The 22,012-nt window shown below is 44.2% G+C and overlaps 1 protein-coding gene across 23 annotated transcripts in view; it reads left to right on the forward strand.

The window, feature by feature from the left end:
* LOC146767243 (uncharacterized) overlaps positions 1–22,012 on the forward strand; it is a 494,975-nt gene that overhangs the window by 10,878 nt on the left and 462,085 nt on the right. The gene's annotated exons all lie outside the window — the stretch shown is intronic.

Raw genomic sequence — 22,012 nt, forward strand, 5'->3', positions numbered from 1 at the left:
GTTTGGGGTACAACCCTGATGGGCCCAGAGTTGGTATAGCTCCTAGCTCTCAGATAGTCAGTCACTGACTGCCTCCCCTTGTCTCGTAGGTCCCCGGGTCCCTACAGAATTTCCTGGAATCTACCATTTGACATGGAGGTCCTGCGGTCAGAAGAAGCGTTTAAGCATATTCTTCAGTGCAGCGTTTCACGTAAGGGTGGCAGCCAGCGTGTCAGCAGAAGAATATGTGAGAGTGTGACTGTCTGTGTCTGTCTGTGAGAGTTTGTGTGTGCTTGTGTCTGCAGCTGTGTGTGTGTGTGGAGCAGTTCCAACCTTGTGTGTATGGCCTTTGCCTTTCAGGGGGGGTTTTCATCAGGCAGGAGGATTTTTTGGGAGTCTCCGGAGCGAGTTGCCGTGAATGTGAGTTTGTGCGTAGTGCGAAGGGGGCGTGCACGTCGGCGGAGCGTTTTGCGCCGTTTTTGTTCCGCGTGCGTCATAACAATAAAAGCGTTGTGGACTTTTCTGAAATGGAGACACGGTTATATTGTGTCAATATGTATTTGGCTTGTATTACATTATATTGTTCTGTCTTTGCAGTTGTTCCTGTCTTTTGATGTATTTTGCTGTATGTAAATTGGACTTGTACTTGTGTGCCTAGGTATGATGTATTCTTTGTTTTATTTGTCTCTGTACTTGCATTTGTATATGTTGTTTCCCTGTGTATTGCTGAAGTTTAAATTAAGGGAATAAAGATTAATCAGCCCTAATAATGATGCCTCTTACCCTCTGCCCCGCCCAACATTCATCTCCTGTCTTTCTTTGGTGTGGTTGAGTCCTATCGTTTTCACCCTTTTTCTCCCTTTGCCTCTTACTTTCCTCTTTAGTCTATTCCTCACTTTATCCTTCCATGTGTAACTCTTTGTCTCTGGCTGTGTTTTCCTTTGTTTCCATTTCTAACACATCTCTATGTTTCTCTAACCCTATTTCCTTCTCACCCTGTCTATTTTCTTCCATTCCTCTACATGTATTTCCCCATGTCTCTTTGTCTGTCTCTTTCAATCTAGGTTTCACTATGTTTTCTTCTTTTTTTTCCTCTTTGTCAGCCTTTGTCTTTCTAACACTTGCTATCATTTTCTTTGTCTCTAACCCTTTTTCCTTTTCTGTCCATCTTTAATTTTTTTGTGTTTCTAACTCTCTATTTCTTTCTCTCTTGAACCCTACCTTGTGTTCAGTCTCTCCATTTGTTTTCCTGTAGGTTTTCAGCTCTATTTCTTCTTTTTCTTGTCTCTCTATTTCCTTTTCTCTTTCATTTCAAGTGCTTCCTTTTCTGTTTGTCTTTCACTCTTTTTCTCTTTTTCCCACCTTTCTTTCCTCTTTCTCTGCCTTTCTCTTTCTAATCTGACTGTTTTGGTTTTTCTTTTTATCTCTGACTCTTATTTTTCTTGCTTTGTTTTCTTTCTTCTTCTCACTCTCTCCTCTTCCTTTTCTTCTCAGTTTTTCTTCTCGCTCTCTTCTCTTTCTTCTCGCTCTCTTCTCTTTCTTCTCGCTCTCTTCTCTTTCTTCTCACTCTCTTCTCTTTCTTCTCACTCTCTTCTCTTTCTTCTTCTTCTCCCTCCCTCCTCTTTTTCTTCCTCTTACTCTCTCCTCCTCACTCTCTCCTCTTTTTCTTCCTCTTACGCTCTCCTCCTCTCCCCTCTTCTTCTTCCTCTTAGGCTAAATACTTGTATCAGACATTTTAAACAGCTCTTTTATACAGAAGTGAATACATTAAAAGAGAAAGGGAAAGAAAATAACTGGTAATATATTTCAAAAGTCAAACCAGTATTTAATTTCTGCATCAAGTATTGCAATCAAAGACACCTAAAAGATTCACCTTTCCATAAAATCAAGGTTTTAGTTATTGAGATGGTGGTTTACTTATTTAGGTGGTTGTTTTTTGTCCTTCTAACAGCTTGTATTTTTAACTGTTTAGTCCATCAGCAGACAGACACCCTGTCCATCTTAATATAGGCTAAAATGGCCATAAAAATAGTGCAGGTGATGACATTGGTTAGCAATCTTTTCTTCTTCATCATCATCATCTCACATTAACATAGAGAGACGAAAGGCACAAGGAATTCAAATTATTAGTTTTGAGAACTGAAATAAAAATCTTCTTTCCACAATTAGCCTACATATAGTGGCATTAGAAATACCACTTTAAGTTCTGAAAGTACTGGAAGGAATTTATACCCAAAGGATCCTAATTCTTTGGTAAGTCAAAGCTGCCATTTGTACCTGTGAACACTATCACTTGGAGAAAATGCAACACTTAGGAAGAGTTTTAATTGTTTTTTTCATTACTTGACTGTGTCATTTTTTCTGAAGTTTTTACAGCTTCTTGCATTCAAATGAAGGAAGATTAAGGCTGGATGGTTAAGGTTGTAATGCAGCATTTCAAAGTAATATTTGTGAAGATGTACTAGAAACTGCATTGCTTAGAAACCTATTATTTCAGTAATCCTTTCTCAGAACTTCACAAAGGTCCTTTTATTGTGTCTCTGATAAATAAAATGTGATTTCTATTTAGAAAGAATTAAGGTAGTGAAGACTAACTAGAGAAGAACATGCAACCTTATAGATACTGAGGCAAAAAATAAAGCAAAATGGTTAGTTGCTGGTTCCAACTGGTATTTTTAAGTCTGTATGGCTAAGCATCTCTATCTTAAATTTGTGATCTTTCTGCAATTTTGTATTTATGGGGCTTATGCCTGTTCAGAGTAATTAGTGTCATTTACATTAGAACAAATACTGAAATACAAAAAATGAAAAGTTATTGGCAAATGGGATACAGAGTAGCAAATCTGGAAATTAGACGCTGCTGATATTTATCTGTAATGAAATTTGGCATAGGACCAGCAATAGCCAGAAGTAGGTAGAATATCCTGTGATACAGCATCTGAAATTCATCAAAAGCCCCCCTCCAAATTACCTTCGGTATTGTAAAAGTTTCCATTCTTTTTATTATTTGTACTTTATTAGAGGCATCTTGTCAGTACTACTTTTTCTTAGCCTTATCCGGAGATGCTTTCTTATGTCTGACTCCTGAAAGTCTCTGTGCAGAACCAGAGTTCTGCAGAGCTTTTCCCCCTGTATTCCTTCCCTTTTCTGTCTTCCCAAAAGCTTTTGGGATTTTGGCTTTTACACCATAATTTACTTAATTGCCTTTTCGTGTCAGATAATTCTTATGCATATAACATCTCATTTTTAACTACCTGCTTGGTATTGCTACAACATCAAAGAACTTATAAAATTATTCTTTGTTCTCTTATTAGATTTTTTGCTTTGTCCTTACAGAATCTTCTCTGATAAATAGAAGCGGTAGTGCTTTTTATTTACTGCCTTAATTTCCTGTAATAAAAAAACACTCTATGTTCATTAATCATTCAACGACAAAGGATATTCTGTATTGGAGCCAAAATTGTATACGTTTCTAAGCAACTACAGCATTTTGCTTTATTTTCTTAAATCTGTTTCAGAGCTTTGATCAAATTGCACTCTCCAATTGTTTTCCAAAGGGTGTAATAAGAGAAAAAAATAACCATTTTTATAACGAAATTTCAAGCCAATAAAATCCTTAAAGTAAATTTGATTCTGTAAATGAGGACTAGGAAGAGGAAGGTCATAAGAAGTTGCATCATCTGAGTTTAACCATCCCCTTAGCACACTGATCTAAAACAGGAAAAGCGTATGAAAAACTGCAGAGGTGTCTTCTGAGAAGGTATATGCACATTTCACATACTTCTTGTTCTGTATCTTTCTTCTAAACAGTGATTAAAGCAGCTCCCAGTACAGATCTGTAACAAATTCATGAGCAAATCTGATAAAACGTGTCTTTGAGTAAACTGTGAACCTAACCTGACAACTAAGATAACTAGTTTGTCAGTTGATCTAACCACACCATTCTTTTCTCCTGTATCTGGTTTCTTTTCTTCAGAATTAACCCAGTACTTTCTCTCCCATTGTGCTTTACAAACAACCTCCCTATCTGCTTTTTGTGCCCTATGAAGCCAAGAGGAGCAGTGATGCACAGGAACACTGAAACTCCAATGTCTGGTCAACTAAATCTGGATGATGCTCTTTAGGAGCAGCAGAATGATTTTCTAACTGCAAAAACTGTTATAATACCACTTATTTAAACTTGATTTCCTGTTCACTTGTGAATTGATTATTTGACCTTAAATTGTTATGGTTTTTTTGACCATAAAGCCAGTTCTGATTTGCTGAGTTGATGCAGTAGAAAATACTTATATTTACATGGTTCAGCTGTTCGCAGGTAAAGTTGCATGATTCAATAGCCACTGGACATGCTGAGTTCTGACTGGCGTGTTAAAATTTTTCTAATATGTGGGAACTCAAAATGTCTCTCAGACATTTTTAGAGGTTCCAGGCCTTGGTCAGAGGCATTCTAGACCCTGGCAGACAGCTGAAAAACAGCTGTGATTTTGAGTTTGAGCCATGGAATGAATTGCCAACTTTGGAGGTGGAACAAGCAATCACAAAAGGTTAGATAGTATAGTAAAAGTAGTTACAAAGTAGAGGGGAAATTTTTTTAGTATTGTACAGGGGGGTTTTAACACATGTACATGGGGGTCAGAAGTTCTAAGATGGAGGAAAGTGGGCTGATCCTGTTCTTCCTCCTTCTTTTTCCTTACCTCCATGTTCTTGGTGATGTTGGCACTCACAGATTGGTTTAGAGTAGAAAAACACTTGGCAACGTAGGTAGTAGGTATTGGGAAATAATTGTAAACATGTTATACGTAATATATCTTATAAAAGATAGCAGCAGCCCTGGGCAGAGAGGGAGACGAAGAAGACAGCAGATCGAGAGGATGTCAGGGGGTGTGTGTGCCTCTACCCAGGCCGCTGATCAAAGAGCCGCAGTCCAAGAACATAATCTGTTAGATAACTAGCGATAAACTGCCTTGAGACCGAACAGCTAAAGCCTGCGGAGTTTTTCTTTGGAAGCACGGGTTGGAGGAGGAATTTCACCACCACATGAGACCCCAGAGCAAGGCCGGGGTTCTCACAGTAATAAAGATGCACCCTTTGTTTATCCACCTTTGTCATTTATACATCCAGCTGTGAAGCTCTCCAGCTTTGCAGTGCTGTTTACTAGGACAATTGAATACCATAACTTCCCAAATTTTGTGTACGTGACCAATCAATATGCAGATTTTATAGCCATAATTTCACACACAGACAATTTGTTAATCGGGCTGCATGCTAAGCTGAGGAAAGCAACACAGCAAATAGTTTTTGCTTTTTGATAGTTTCTGCCATGTCGAGCTCTCATTCTGTCCATTGGTAATGATTGTACCTCTCATGGGAGGAAATCTGACGGACAAACATACAAAACAATCCACTATTTGGCATAGAGGGAACTAACAACAATAACAGAAGTTTAATATTTTGCTTTCTTTGTCACCTAAGGGGGTGGAAAGTATTCTAGTTCATTGAGTTTATATTCTGCCACTGATCTTTAGCTGAGGGACACAAAGATCTATGTGTTATGCGTGTTTGCATATTTATGTGTTTATATATGCATGTAGATATAGACATATAAAAACACATAAATACACACAGGTGGGGGTGTATGTATATGTATGTATTTATATATATATGCCTGAGGTCATATGTGTGTGGGATTCAGTTTGTATTCTGTTAAACCCAGCCCTCTGTGTGTGTGTGTTTGCACCTCGTCCACAGGAGCTGGTTACAGTCCTGGCTATTGAACTGTTGTTGTTTTCAAGCTGTAATTTATTTGGTAATGATATACAATGTTTCACAGTGATAAGGAGTCAATAATGAATATGTTATGCTTTAACATCATAAAGACATCCTTAGGAAAAAGTCCCTGTCTTTCTCCAACAGTGATCCATATGGTGTGCTACTAAAAGGAGAAGATCTCTGAGTGAACAAATGTGAAATAGTACAGACTTAATCTTTATTGCTCTTTTCCTATCAAGATAGCCTTTGTTGTCTGGCCTATGAAGACACTGCAAGACTACTCACTCATACAGCATTGTGTTATTGTTCACTTTTATTTTCTCTAAAGCAGACCGGGGTTGTTTTTTTCTTTTTCCTTTGCATATGTCTTAAGAAGTTGACCTTTAGCTTTACTAATGCAATTAATAGTTTTTGCTTCCTATCTCCTATAAATGATGTTGGTGAAATAGGTCACCTGATTTCATGTTCTAGTAGGTACAGTCAGAGAAAATTCTGGATATGTAAATTATCATATTTAATTAGCATTATTTCTATCCTCTTTATTACACATTTTGCAATACTATTGATTGTTGGACCTAGAGTATCTTTTGTCCTCAAGCCACACACCTAGAAGTCACCTAAATCTTCATTTTTTCTGAGGATAATTCAGCTTGGAATATTTTTTTTTAAATCTAGATTAAGAGTAAATAATTTAAATGGAAGTTTTGACAGGACCACACGTATAAGGTTTTGAAGTATTTCAAGACTACGAAAAATTGCTACCCTGTCATCTGACTTTTTAGTCTTTATCTAAGACATAAACCACGTGTTTGTTTGATGTTTGATTTTTTGTCATAAAAGGAGTAGGTGCTTTATCAATAGACTTTATTTTAATCAATACTGCCTTGATTATTCCCTACATGAATCCAATTTTTATTTCTACTGTCTAGAGTGGGAAAATATGAGAAAGAGCTCCCCACATCAAATCCATCTGCATCATCTCAGAGGCTGCCTTCTGTAGCTTAAACATGACTAAACCCCTCCCACTGTTACACTGGAGTCTTGCTGACTCAAAACTTTAAAAAAACCTTGTAGTTTTCACTCCATTTAAATGTGTCACTTTTAATAGCAAAACAAGTAGAGAAATTCCAATGTGAACTCATTTTAGAGCAATGACCAAGTATTATGAATATTTGACTGTATTTAATCTTTCAGCTCCTTTTCTTATTGCATCCTTAATCCTACTCCTGAAGGGACTTGGATTTAAATACAGTAGAATTTCCAGTGTTGAGCAAATCTCTGGTTTCATACCTGAAGATCTCCTTAGTTCAAAAATCCACTTTGTAATTAATTTTATTTATGCTGTGCAACTCTGCTTTCCCAGATATTAAAAAGCATATTGGCAAAGAATATGACATTATTTCTTGAATAAAATGACAGGAAGTAATGCAGCAAGATTTTCTGCCTTGAGAGTCACCTGACTTCTCCATTCAGTGACTTTATATTCCTATTCAGGGATTATTATACCTAAGAGATCCAGAGTATAGCCAAGAGAATAGTAATAGAGAAGTTCTAACTGTAATGCTGATTTTCTACTGTTTGTTACTATTTCCTCACCCATAAAAGGCACTTGTAATTAATTTTCTGTTCCCTAGGACCACCTGTAGAAGTAAACTTCACTATTGGTGATGAGATTTAAACACGAAGAAAAAAAGCTGGGTAAGTATGAAGTTGTTAAACTCGCTGTCACAAGACTGTATTGTTGAAGACTGTTACAGGGATGATGGGAGTCTGGGATAAGTTTAGCTATGAAAACTTAGTTTCATTTCATTAAGTAGGCTTAAAAGAAGACCCAAATTGGGTTGGTTTTTTGCTGTTGTTGTTGGGTTTTTTTGGTATTTTGGTTTTTTGGTTTTTTTTGGGTTTTTTTTTGAAAACTGAATATTTTTGGAAAAAATATGAAGTAGTTATCTCTGACATTTCTATTGACAGGTTGCCAAGACATGTCTGGGGAATCGTAATGATTCAGCATCTCGTTTGGAAGCAGCAGAAACAGAGACAAGCTTTCAGGTATTCTCTTCCAGAGTAATTTTTGGGGTTTTACTAAAAAGTCTCATGCGATTCAGTTACTTAAAGTATACTTACACATTCTTCACCAAGTTCTGTCTCAAAAGAGAAGACTACTTAATTCAGACTTTGACTGTGTCTGATTGCAATTGATCTGTTCAAAATGATTTCTGGCTGGTAACAACTTGCAAACTATGAAATATTTGGAAAGCTGGTAGTCAAATGAATTAGTAGTCAAATTACTTAATTTGACAATGTGATGTGTATAGCCCTGGAAGCAGGAGTAAAGAGAGTTATCCAAAATAATTAAATATTAAATACCTATGTGGTTGTTTTCATACATATATACATAAAATATGCAGTGATATGAAGCTGTATGTAGCATCAGACTTGTATGGTTTTGCACTGTGAAGGTTGTTAATGATGCTTTCTTAGAGATCAGGACCCTTTTCTAGGGACAATTCCATTGCCATGGAATTTTAACAGACTTTTTTATTTCTGTTTATGTATATATGTATTCTATACACCATGTTTTTACCTTTACAGAAGTTTCACAGCCCTCCATGGACTAAACCTGAAGATGAAAAATCACCTGAAAAAAAAGAGAAAAAATACGAAGAATCAGTTAGTACACCAGAATAAAAACTCTAAATGCTACTAACCTACATTGAAAAATGCCAATCACTTCCATTTTCATGTTCTGCTAGCACAAAGGCATGAAATGTCCCAGGTTTCTAAAGCATGCATTTTTCACTATTCTATGAATGTCTGTAAATTAGTCTATAACAGACCATTTAGTACCTTCCAGCAATAATCCAGAATTGATGTTTGAAGAAGTGCTTTGTAAAGCAGTCCAGTTTTTGAACTCTTGTTCTACCTTATCAGTAATTGTATACTATAAATTACCTGTTTTGTAAACAACAGTCATTCTCAAGTATATTTCTCACTGTTTTATTTCATGTAATTTTGTGGCAGATTCGGTTCTAATATTAAGAGGCAGTCAATGTGGAGGGGGGGGGGAAGATATCTGTGTAACCATATTTGAAGTACAATCCTTAAGTGCAACTGCAAAAAGACAACTGTGTGTGTGTGGGGGGGGGGTCCATGTATGCTTACCTTTTAGTAATTCCATCTCAAATCTACTTACTTACACAATAAAATATGCTTATTGTGTTCTTTCTTTCCTCAGTGCTATCTTAACTAGTTCATTTTTGAACACTGAAAAGCTGACAGAATTGGATTTTAAGGGATGGAGATGGAGAGAATCATTACTTTAAGGATTCAAGCAACAAAATGTGCAGGTGGTACTGAGTTACAGTGTCATAGCTTGGATGGCAGCCGTGGGAAGTCGGTTTCATCCCTTGTGTTTGTGCTGATCTCGACGGGATGGAATACACTTCCAAGGGGAAAGCCCTGTTTGGTCCACTACAATTGGCCTTTGATCACTCCATCGGGGAGGATTGATTGGAATCAGCTCTGTCACTCATGGATTCTTTTCGTTTCTCCTTAGTCACACTCTATGACAAGAAAGCAAAAAAGAAAGGGAGAAGAGAGAATGTTTTTCTTTTTTGGGTGCATGTCATTATTGGTCTAATTTAAGAATTCATATGCCATATCTTTTTGAGATGCAAATCTTTCAGGAATGGATGCAATGCTATCTATCCCTAGCAAGAAGTGTCTTAAGCATTTGTAACTTGTAAACTTCCACCTTTGTCTTAATGCACACCTCAGCACATTTTCAACTAGATTTGAAGTAGTTATAATAATTTACTTTGTCTTGCTTTGTATCAGTTTAAAAGCAAATAGACAAATCTTTCATTTGACTTAGTGATGCTCTGTCTTCAGTTTTAGCATTTAAGACTTTACCTCTCCTTCAACAGTCTCCTTCAATACCTCCTTGTCCTTGCTGGTGTGAAGAATGCATATTTTATGATTGGCTTTTCACAAAGGCTATAATGAATATTATAAGTGTAATGTTAGAAAGTTATGCTGTGTTCATTCGCTTAAGTAGTGTGTTAAATACAGTTTTAGGTTCTAACATAATGTTAAAATAGAGACTATGTAGGTGGGGAAGTTTTTTTTTTAGGAATGAGATACTTACTTCAAAGAACACCTAAATCTTCCAAAGGAGAGGAATTTATGGCTTCTTATCAGAAGAAGCTAATTTCTTCAGGCCTTACTCGAAGACACCAAGGGATTAAAGGGAACAATTAACATACAACAAACAGAGTTTCTTGTTTAAAATAGAATGCATTCATGACCATAAAGGATATATAAATATGCAACAAGTATATTAGTTTAAGGGTGATTCCTTTATTCACAAGTCATGCTTTTCGTAACTTAATGTCCGAGAACATCCGGACGTCCGTAATTCTTTACTTTTTTTATTGTCTTGTAATTGTCCTAACTCTAAGCTTTAGTACTCTAATGATATTATTATTTTTATAGCCATTTTATTATTATTAAACTTTTAAAATTTTAAAAACCAAGCAATTAGCGTTTTTTTTCACACTGGTATGAGTAATCTTTCACCCTGACATTTTGTATGTGCTCCTCTACTCAAAGATAGATAGTTGCAGTTTCTCTGCCTCAAGAAAACACAGTTTTAAAAACTAAAAAACCTCATGAGCTGACCAAATGATGACAAAGTACGGCTTAAGACTATCCATGTGAAGAGTCAAAAGACTTGAAATCATGGCTACAAAGTTTATTTCTTTTGATTTCCTGATGCCCCTGGAATGATTTGGGTCTCAGGAGGCACCTGGGAGCCTCCGTTTGTGTCCTGGGCGGGGCCGTGGCTCTAAAAGGGGTAAAGGCTGGAGGAAGGGGGGTCCGGGGGGGAGAGGAGCAGGGGCTGGGATCGGCGGTGCCCTGGGCGTTTGCATCTGGGAGCGGCCGCCGGTTTCCCGATGGGAGCCCTGGAAACGGAGCTCGGAGTCCGTGAGAGATGCGAACGCTGCAGCTGGAGCGCTGAGAATGGAGGCTCTGCCGAGAATGTCGTCTGGTGAGTCTCCCGATGTCCCGTAGCTAATGCTGTGCTGGCACCGAGTCGCCTCATTGCGATTTAAACTCTCTTGAAAGACGCTGAAATTACAAACTGGACTACAACATGCGCGCGGGGAGCTTCGTGTCCCTAAGGAAATGCTTTAGGGATGTGCAGCTTCTGAGCTGCAGCAACAATCCCCGCTCCCACAGAAACCTGCTGGGCCGTGGTTCTAGGGCAAGGGTGCCAGAAATGTGGCACCTTCAGTGCCACCCTAACAGGGATTTCCCTGGGAGCTCTCAGGCTCGGGAGGAAATGGTGTTCCTGCCCCTCTGGGAAAGCAGGGAGCGGGATCGGTGCTGCAGCTGTGTCTTTTTCCCGCTCTCCGCAGCTGTTCCAAGGATGCCCTGGAGTGCTCTGGCTCACGGCAGGATAATCGATCTGTGTGCCTGCGTGCGCAGCTGGGTCAGTCACTGGGCTCCCGTGGAACCCCTGAGGTTGGAAAAGCCCTTCGTGCTGCTGAAATGGCCCCAGGACAAACCTTCCCAAGCTGGAAGCAAAGCCAGGGGCAGGGAGGGAAATCCAAGAGGGTGGTGGGAAGGGCTTTCTCCCAGCTCTGGACGCCCTCAAGGCAGGGGTGATTTCTAAGTGTTGTTAAATGCTGCAGCAGCTCTGTCCCTACGTGAGAGCTGCCTCAGCTTGGGCGAGTGTGAGGATGTCCAGCTCTTCCTCAGGGCTTGGAGCACGGCAGGGTGCAGAGCTCAGGTTAAATCTTGTTTAAACACTTTTAATATCAAAATGTGTTAAAACAGAGACCGAGGAAATAACACACGGAAGTCTGTTGCAAGCTTAGGTACCAGCTGCCTTTATTAAAGATCCACGTTGACGGATGTTTTGTCAGACCACTCTGAGGCCAGAATGTGTCCCAAAAGCTTCACTAACCCCTTGTTCTTCTGCTGGTAGGGCAGCGTCTGACCCCAGGTCTCGGGGGCTGCGTGGAGATTCCTCCCTGGAGCAGGTTCACCCTGTGAGGATGAGCCACAGAGGTTCAGTTCTTGGAGCAGGTGAGGATCTCTTTTACTTAGTAATTGCTTTTGCTGGTTTTAATGTCACAGCTCCAGTGTTCCTTCAGGCATTGTGCCCTGCAACAGCACTCGCAGCTCCTGTGCTGGGCAGGGAGCAGTTCTGCTGTGGGAAATGGACTTGCAGAAAATTGTCAGAGTTTGACAGGAGGTTTACATAGTATTTATCTGAATGGAAAATTTGAGATAAGAAACGCTGACTTAGAAATGCCATGGAATAGGACATTGAGAGAGATAAATCTTCCTCGCACAACGCACCAGTTTATCAGATTATGCCCTTTTCTGACCCAGAAATAAGGCAACTGAGAAGTGTTTTTAAAAACTTTTATTTCATTTTCAGTCTCACGTGAAGGGTGAGACAATACAGATGTTATAATTCATGCCACCGCAATCAGAAGCCAACTATTTCCTAATTACAATACATTATAAGCGTTTCTTGGCCTATTAGCTTTTGCTACACTATGCCTTAAAAACCAATCATCTGAAATTACCCCTCATGAATCTTATTACAATGCATCTTTCATAGTTCTATTTCTCTAAAGTATCTAGTCTTATTTACAAACTCATCCTTTAAAACTTGTTTCCAGTTCCATTTCTCTCTCAACAGGGACGTGCAGTGAAGGACGGTGCAGCAGGGAAGGGGAGTCTTTACAAAATGGGGTGGAGCAGAGATGGGGGTGGTTTGGTTTTGTCTGGGCCGGTTATTCCTTGCGCAACGTTTTAAATCTGTTGTAGGATTTACTCTCCAGTATCTTTCTAACAAAAGCTGACAGAAATTTAGGTCCAGGGTTAGAAGTTGGGTCCATTCGCTGCAAAACCTTGCCCAGGCTGGAGGACCGGGGTGATGGCCGCTCTCAGCAAAGGTTACCTATGAATACCGTGTCAGATTTCCCTCGGTGCTGGGCAGGACAGGTGAGGGCTTGGATCAGGAATTCTGCAAACAAGGCCTGTGTGATGTTGGTTTCTTGTGTTTTTCAGGGCGCCAGGGCTGGCACAAGGACTCGTGCAGGTGCCGCTCTGGCACGGGAGCCGTTGCCCTGTGGAGCCATTTTAAAGGTGTGATTATGGAACATTTTGGAGGCCGTTTCTGGAATTCCATTTGTAGCTGGATCTCGCTCTGAGTGCAGCGGTCCAGACTTGTGCTCACCTTGGTACAGCCTGGGGCTGGAGCAGTTTTCCAGGGAAGTGGAGATGGCTGAGGACCGGCGCTCTGGGAAGCAGGGACCCGCTGGGATTTGCATTTGCGAAGCTGACGTAAAGTTTGTAAAAGCGGCCCGAAATTCTAATTCCTGCGGTTTCTGGGGAGGAGGTGCAGGTCACCCCGAGAGCGAGATCAGAACTTGTTTGTGGCGAGGAGTCTGAGGTCTGTAGGTGCCACACCTGGCAGGAGCTGTGTGCTCAAGGCAGTCCCAGCCCCGGAGGGAGGCTGACGGGCTCTGCTCACGGCTGTCCCCAGCTGTCCCCAGCCCGCTGCTCAGCCCTGGAGCTGCTCTGGATCCGGGCTGTCCGTGCTGGAGCGCCCTGCTCCCCGCAGGGCCCTGCCCTAACCCACGCAGAGAGAGCCCTGCCGGCCAGAGTTTCCTTTTTTCCTTTGCGATCGCTGCGCGCTCAGCAGGGAAGGGCCGGGGCTGCTCTTGGGCCGGGGGCACTCGGGGCTCAGGCAAACCCAGCCCCGGCGCGTGGGGGTTCACAGAGCGAGCAGCTGCCGGGGCTCAGGAGCGCTCACGGCTCTTTGTTCCGAGGCAGCCGGAATTTCTGACCCCGGCCTTATTTGGCTTTTCTAGCCCAGCACCTTCGCTCGGCTCCGCTGCACCGAGGGGACTTTTGCTCAACGCCTCCTGTCAGAAGGTGCAAACTCTCCGTTCAGCCCACACAGCCCCAGCCCTGCCCTGCCAGCCCTTCCCCATCGTGCCCACGCGGTTTCTCTCTCGCTCAGCCGGGGCAGGCTCTCTCTGACAGCCACAGAAACAGAAGGGATTGTCTTTTATTTCATTCTTTTCCTGCTTAATGCCCGCGTCTTGTACTTGCACATCAATCCCAGCTTCTCCCGAGGCTGCAGATCAAATCTTTCAGTGTCCGTGGGAGTTTCTGGTTTTCCCGTTCCCACGTCTCCCCTCTCCCTCTGTATTTAAAAAAAATAAAATTATTAATGGATTTTGTTAAGCATTTGTTGCATATATTAACATAAAGAAGGTGTTATCGTTATTATTATTATTATAATAATATAATTTAAATGTATAATTTTGTTATAAGATTTTAAAATTATGGTGTTAAATTTTATTTATTGTTATATTAGTTATTCTTATTTTTGATATTTCTTAAAGTTGTACACTTTTATAAGTAGATTTTATGTGATTAGATACATTTATAAATTTTATTAAAATTTTATATTTATGTTTGTGTGTTAATAAAAGAAAATTTATTGTTTTTTTTTTTTGTAAAACTGCGTATTTAATATTTTATATTTGTTAGAAAGGTATTTAGTGTAAGGGATGTAGAATTAGATCGTTTATTTAGATAATATTTCAATTGATTTAATTATTTTAGTGTTGTTGAAGTAATAGGTGGTATAAAATGTGATCCTACCATTTTTAAGTTTCAAGGCTTAAAATTACTTTTATATTTTGATTACTATTGATGGATAAATGACTTTTTTGTTTTAAATTGGTAACTATTTTTCTATTAAGAGCTAATAATGTAAGGGCTTTTTAATTATATGGATTACTTGTAATGTTTTTTATTGGTATATTAAGTAAGTAGGTAAAGAATGGATTTTTTTGAGAAGCGCTAGATAAATACAAAGTATTTAAACTTGAAACTTTAGTTAAAGTTACTTAAATGTTTGTTTTAGGTTGGTTAATTGGTAAAGTGATATAATTAAAAGTAAATAAAGTAAATAGAGTAGAAGTATAATATTTGATAGAATTTTATACTTTGTAAGTTATTAAATAAGATGTTTATAATATTGATTTTTATATTTATAAAGAAACCTAAAGTTTCTATATTTTGGTGGGTGCAGTACAAGACGTCAGGTGTATGTTGCAATTCTTGCGTAATCTACATTTGTATTTACATAGTGTAGTGTATCTTTGTATTTACATTGGTGTTTTATTTGTGGAGTGGCGAGTGTGTTTTTTGTGTGATCTGGTTTTATGTTCCTTATTGAAATTTACTTGGGTTTTTGTACTTGTTGAGATATAAGTAAACTTTATGTTTTGACATGAGAAATAAGTCTTGTTAAGTTTTGTTTTATAAAATTGTATAGAGACTGGCAAGATAATGGTATAGGTTGTTATAATTTTTCAGTTATAAGCATGAAGAAATATAAGAATAAAATAATGTACGTAGTAAAGAAGAAATTGACAATAATTAGGAATTACTTAGATAACATCTATAATTAGTAACATAGGTGAAATTATATCATTACTAAGTATTAAAAGATGGTACGTTATTTTAGAGTTTTTAACAGTTGATAAATGTTAAATTAGTAGCAAGTTAAATAATTATGTGTGGATAATGATTTTTTAAGTTTAAAATAAAAATAAGTTTATTTGTTATATCGATAAAGTTAAATTGTTAAGTTAAAATTATTTGAATTTTATTTTTGACGTAGAAAATATTTGGGTTTCTTGTTAATTATTTTATTTAGGTAGAGTTAGGGTTAGGTTCTAGTTTAAATTTTAATTGGTGAATGTTACTTAATGTATTTTTATATAATGTTTCTAAAAATAGTAGTTAAGAGTAAAAATGTTAGGATTAAAGATGAATTACATTATTTAATAATTGGATTTTTTAGAAGTGTTTTTAGAATAGATTTGAGTATAGTAAACTTTTTTTTAAAGATTTCAAAGTGGTTATGGACAGGATTGTGAGTTTGGATTTGGATATTGAGAGTGTGAAGGTGGAGAAAATGTATGAGAGAGCGATTACTTAGTGTGAAACTTAGAAATAGAAATTCATGTTGTAGTTGGGTTTTATATTAAAGTGATTTTGTAATAATAACTGAGGAAAGTGATAAGATTAACAGTTTGGAGGAGGTTTTTAATGAAATATATTTTTTTTTAGTCTTGAAAAATATTTAAAACTGTGAGATAACATTAGGTTAAATTATAGAGTTAGTGTAGAGATTAGTTAGAGGGTTAACTTGTTTCAAGAGCTGTATAAGTAGAGAATAAAAAAGTAGGAATTAGAAATTTTATGTGTTTTTAGATCATTATATAAAGAGATAATAAAGTATATGAAAGTTGGTTGTAAATATTATAATAATATTTAATAAATATTGTTTATTATAAAAATTATTATATAATTAGTATATTAGTAGTAAGTGTTTGAAGAAGTTAGGATAACTTTAAAAATATATATTAAGGAAATAGAGTAAAATTCTTAAATAGCATGATATGAATAGTAATTGCTATTTTTTGGTGTTACTTATAAAAGATAAAAAGAGTAGAGATTGTAATGAAGAACAGAATTTTTGATGAAATTGATGACATAATACACTATATTTTTTTAACTTCTGAATAGGTATTTGTTAGTGTTTTCTTTTAGTTGTTGTAATTTGAGTAGTTTCATTTTTTTAAAAGAAAATTAACCGTATAGTTTAGAGAAGTGATTTTTAATAAAATTTAGGATAAGTTATATTACATAACATTTAAATTTAGACTGAATGAATTTTGATAGTAAGGAATAATGAACTTAATTTTAATAGATAAAAAGAAACTTAATGTATTTATTTAAATGTATTGACATTTAAGTTTGATTTTATTAACACTTAACATATTGAATGTTATTATTTATAAGTATTGAAGGTTTTGTAAGTCTTTTGGTTTTGGGGAAATTTTAGCTTGTTGAGTTGAGATTATTACTTATATCTTTACAGGGTGGTTTTATTTATTGGGAGATATGTTTCTTAGTCATAGATTTTTATTTATGTTACATTTCAAATGGTACTAATTTGTGTAGTGGGTTTTGTTAAATGTAGGATATCGATTGGATTGTTTTATATTTTTTGTGGGCTTGGACAAATGGTTTTTGTTTTTTAAGAGTTTTTGATTTAGAATTTGAAGAGTATTTGGCATTTGGAAGAAATAAAATCGGGGTTTTTTTGGATACAGTCGAGCTGTATTTTTAATGTTAGCAAGGACTAGTTTTGGTACGTTATTTTGATTTTTTTGTTTGCTTACGGGGAGGGTCTCCTGTTAGATGTGGAAGCCTGAGACTGGCACAAGGACTTGTTGTCTAATGCTTGATGAGTCTGTTTTATGGGGAGGAGGTGTTATTTTAAGTTTTATAAAATACACTGAGAATTAGTTAAAATCATGGAAGAAACATTATGGTAATTAAAGGGCGCTACGTTTAAAGAGCTATAAATCTTTTTAAATAGCTGCTTGACGTAAGGCGAGCTTAATCTCCTTTTTCTGCCCCAGAAAGCATCGGGCACGTCCGCATCAATGGCACCACCTCTGCCCACTGCTCCTGCTCCACCCGACCAAAAGCAAGAGCAAAAGTTGGTCGGGCTTTAAGAACTTGCAATAACTTTGAAGCAAAAGAAATCACGTTTGTCTCCCGCGCTTTTTCCTTTCGGGTGCCGCACTCACCTCTGCGGACACGTGCCGAGCTCTCGCTGCAGGAACCCGTCAGGCCTCGGTGGCTGTGAGTTCACGCTCCTCTCCCCGGGGAATTGAAAGAGTTGCTGAGGAATCGCAGAAATGTTTTCTGGAGCCTTTCCCCTTCGGTGCCCCTGTGCTGTGTGGGACGAGGGCAGAGGAGCCTCGGGCTGGAAAGGGGCAGGAGAAAGGCAAAGGGACCCCCCGGTGTCCCCAGGGCACCGTGGGGAACACAACGGACACCGCGCGGGCACGGGGAGGTGAGGAGTGACAGTCTGGGCCAAAATCCCAGCTCACCCCAGGGAAATAAGTGAGGGACATTTTGGAGGGGAAAGCTGAGGTCACGAGTTCACCCAGCCCGGCCACGTTGTGTTTGCGCAAAGCGGCACCAGAGGTGAAGGTCAATCCTGAGCCAACCCTGCTCAACCTCTAAGTCCCAGAATAAATTCTACAAGCTGTCCACTGAGGGACTAAAAATACACAAAAGTTCCGAGAGCAAACCAGAAGGTTCCTGGCAATCCCGTTGCAGTGATGTCACAGCCTTTTTGACAGAGCTGTAAGATTTTTATTTCAATGCTGCGTTTCTCTGCTGGGATCATTCACTCCGTGGGCTGTGGGGATTTTTAGGGTTTGAACTCCCTCACGGTGGCCCTGACACTGCTCAAGAGCTGGAGGAAGAGCAGAGCCAGCGCTCCTGGCAGGGGCAGGGAGTTTTCCCCCACAGCAGATCCAGCAGCTGCCCTCCAGCCCGGCCAGGAGGGATCTGCTTTGGCTCCTGGCTGCTCCAGGTGACATTCCAACAGCCTCATCTCCCATCCAGCCCAGCCAGGAGGGATCTGCTTTGGCTCCTGGCTGCTCCAGGTGACATTCCAGCAGCCTCATCTCCCATCCAGCCCGGCCAGGAGGGATCTGCTTTGGCTCCTGGCTGCTCCAATGACATTCCAGCAGCCTCATCTCCCATCCAGCCCGGCCAGGAGGGATCTGCTTTGGGCTCCTGCAGGGACAGAACATGTTCAGCTGCTCCAGGTGACATTCCAGCAGCCTCATCTCCCATCCCTGCTCCTGCCCCTCCTGCTCTCAGCTCCCTCCCCACCCGGAGCTTAGGCTCCAGTTGATGTTTTAAAGCAGGACAAGGCGGTGGCTGGATGCGCTCCCGGCAGAACATCTCTCCTGCAGAAGCTCAGCTCCTTTCAGAGCCTCGGCATGTCCTTTTTCCTCAGGAAAGGGATGCACATCCCTGCCTGCAGCACACCTCCAGTGGGACCCACCTGTGAGAGTTTTCCATCCCTTCTGCACCTCCAGCTGGCTCCCTGGAAATCTCCCAACATCATCGCACTCGAACCTCTGATTTCAAGGCATCTCCGAGGCTCTTGCTTGGTATTTAGTACCCATGAAGGAAGACTGCCTTGGCTGAAATGCTGCTGGTGAATGATGGCCTCAGGCTGGAAAAGAGGGAGGAGATTTGGGGTGGCTGGAACATACCTGGCAGCTGTGTGGGAGCTCGGGGAGGTCGGCAACAGGGATTGCTGTCAGAGCCCCTCTGCAAACGGCCCGTGCCTCCATTCCCAGGTAATGCCAGCCGTTCCCTGGGGTCCCTGTGGGCTGTCGGTGGCGTCTGTCCGGGCTGAAGCATCTCTGCGTGCCTGTGGGGAGCAGCCCCTGGCCGAGGAGCCGCGGGCAGCCTTTCAGCCGTGTCCGTGCCAGCGCTGTCCCGGTGCGCCGGTGCCCGTGCAGGGACGTGCGTTCGGCACGCTGCGAGCCACGGGCAGGGCACGGCAGCTCCCGCCCTGCAGAGCCAAGGACAGGAGGTGCTCTCTGCCCTTCGGGGGCTCCGGCGCCTCCAGCCCCGCACCGGGCACAGCCGGAGCGGGAGCAGCGGCCCCGGCGGAGCGGCTGCTCCCGGCCGCGGCGCCGCAGCCCCGCTCGTCCGGCGGGGCTCCCCCGGGGATGCGGACACGGGTCGGGGGAGGCGGGCGCTGCTGCTCGCAGGGGAGCGCGGTGGCCACGGGGCTACCGGGGCGGGGGGGCTCGGCATCCCGCGGGGGCTGCGGGGCGGCTCCGTGTCCGCCCGCGGGGCCGGAGGCGGCGCTGCGGGAGCGGCGGTGCCGATGGGGTCCCGGCCCCGACGCAGCCCCGGCTCCCCGCGGCCACAGCGAGAACGGGACCCGAGCCCCGGCGGGACCCGAGCCCCGGGCCGGCCGCAGCTGGAGCGGCGGCGCCCGTCCCGGAGCGGCTCCTCCCGGCCGCGGCGCTGCCGGTCCGGATCCCAGCCCCGATCCCGCCTCGATCCGCCGGCCCCGGCACCCCCTCCCTGCCCGCCGAGGAAGGAGCGGCTCTGCCCGGCTCCCCCAGCAGACACCGGCGGGCCCAGGACCCAAATCCCGATCCCGATCTCAGCTGAGCGCCTCGGACGCCGCGCAGGCCGGGAGCTGCCCCGATCCGATCCCCGCACGGAGCTCCGAGCGCCGGTCCCGCCGCAGTCCGCCCGAGCATCCACACAGAACACGGGGCGGGCGCGGAGCCGCCGCCATTTACGGGCGGGGGGCGGGCCCGGGGGCGGGGCCAGCACAGGTGCGCGCACAGGTGCGCGGGGCCCCAGCGCGCCTGCGCGGGGCGGGGCCGCGGCTATTTAAACCGCGGGGCGAGCCCGGCGGAGCCATTTGGTGCTGGGCGCTCGGAGCGGGAGGTTGCGACCGGTCGGGCTCTATATCTCTGTTTCTTTTGCTTTTCTTGCGCATTTCTTTTCTTTTGTATTTCTTTTTCTCTATACCTCTCCTATCGACCCTCCTTTCCTCCCCTCCCCCACCCCCTACACCCTCCCCCCCCCCAAACCCCCCCCCCTCCCTCTCCCCCCTAGCCCTCCCCTCCCTCCCTCCCGGGCGGGCCCCCCTACACCCCTTTCCTTGTCCTCCCTCTCTATTCCCCTACTCACCCCTACACTACCCTGTCCCTCCATCCTGTCCCTGTTCCTTCCCTCCCCAGCCGGGCTCCCCCGTGCCCCCTCTCCCTGCTCCCCCCCACGCGCTCCCGGTTCCTCCTGCCGCCTTTCCGTGATACCTTTCCCCTTCCACACATTCCGCCTCCTTCCCCAAAGCTGCCTTCAATCTTTCTTTCCCTTCACCCTGCCTTCCCCCCAGGCCCCTCCCCACCTGCCCTGCACACCCCGACCTCTCCCCACCGGCCCCCTGTCCTCGTCCCCTTCCCCTCGACTGCCGCTCTGCTCCCCTGTTCTCGTTCCCCGTTCCCCTTTTCCCTCTTTCCTTGCAGCCGCGGGGCTCGGGGCGCCGCAGAATAAAGCCCAGAGGGCCGGAGCCGGCGCCCCCCGCCCTCGCTGGGGTCCCCACACGGGGCCGGAGCCGCTCTGCGGGTCCCCCCATTGCAGTCTAATACACGGCCCGACACTGCCGGGGTGCGGCTTTCCCGACATCACACTGGGGGTCGGGCTGGGGGTCGGGAGGGGGTCCTGGGGAGAGGAGGGTGGGGGGGTTAGGAAGGGCCCCCTCATTAGGAGGGGGTCCCGGGAGGGTGGGGGGATTAGGAAGGGCCCCCTCCGGAGGAGGGGGTCCCGGGGGGGGGGCCAGGGTGGGCCCCCTCCGGAGGAGGGGGTCCCGGGGGGGGGGGCCAGGGTGGGCCCCCTCCGGAGGAGGGGGTCCGGGGGAGGGGGGCGGGGTGGAGGGGGGACCTTCCCCCCTCCAGCCCCGCCCCCTCTCCGGGACCCCCTTCTCGGGAGGGGGACCAGGGGGGAGGAGTGGGGGGGAAGGGGGGGGTAGGGGGGGGTGGGGGGGAGGGTGGGGTGGGGGGGGGAGGGGGGGGTGGGGTAGGGGGGGGGGTGGGGGGGGGTGGCTGGAGGGGACAGCCGGTCGTGTGTTTTTTTTATTTCTGTTCACGGCGCAGAGTGACGTGACCCCCTCTGCTCCCCCCCCCCCCCCACCCCACCCTCCCCCCCCACCCCACCCTCCCCCCCCTCCCCCCCCTCCCCCCCACCCCACCCCCCTCCCACCCCACCCCCCCCCTCCCCCCCACCCCACCCCCCTCCCACCCCACCCACCCCCCCCACCCCCCCCGCCCCCCCTCCTACCCCCCCCTCCCACCCCCCCCACCCCATCCACCCCCCCCACCCCCCCTCCCACCCAACCCCCCCCACCCACCCATTCCCACCCCCCTCCCACCCCGCCCCCCCCCCCCCCCCGGACCCCCTCCTCCGGAGGGGGCCCTTCCTACCTCCCCACCCTCCTCCCCCCAGGACCCCCTCCCGACCCCCAGCCCGACCCCCAGTGTGATGTCGGGAAAGCCGCACCCCGGCAGTGTCGGGCCGTGTATTAGACTGCAATGGGGGGACCCGCAGAGCGGCTCCGGCCCCGTGTGGGGACCCCAGCGAGGGCGGGGGGCGCCGGCTCCGGCCCTCTGGGCTTTATTCTGCGGCGCCCCGAGCCCCGCGGCTGCGAGGAAAGAAGGAAAAGGGGAACGGGGAACGAGAACAGGGGAGCAGAGCGGGGCATGCGGGAAGGTGGGGAGGGAGGTCGTGCTGCGGAGGAAAGCGGGCGAGG

The sequence above is a fragment of the Lonchura striata genome, chromosome 5, assembly GCF_050655825.1.
Source record: "Lonchura striata isolate lonStrDom1 chromosome 5, ASM5065582v1, whole genome shotgun sequence".
NCBI classification, from domain to species: Eukaryota; Metazoa; Chordata; class Aves; order Passeriformes; family Estrildidae; genus Lonchura; species Lonchura striata.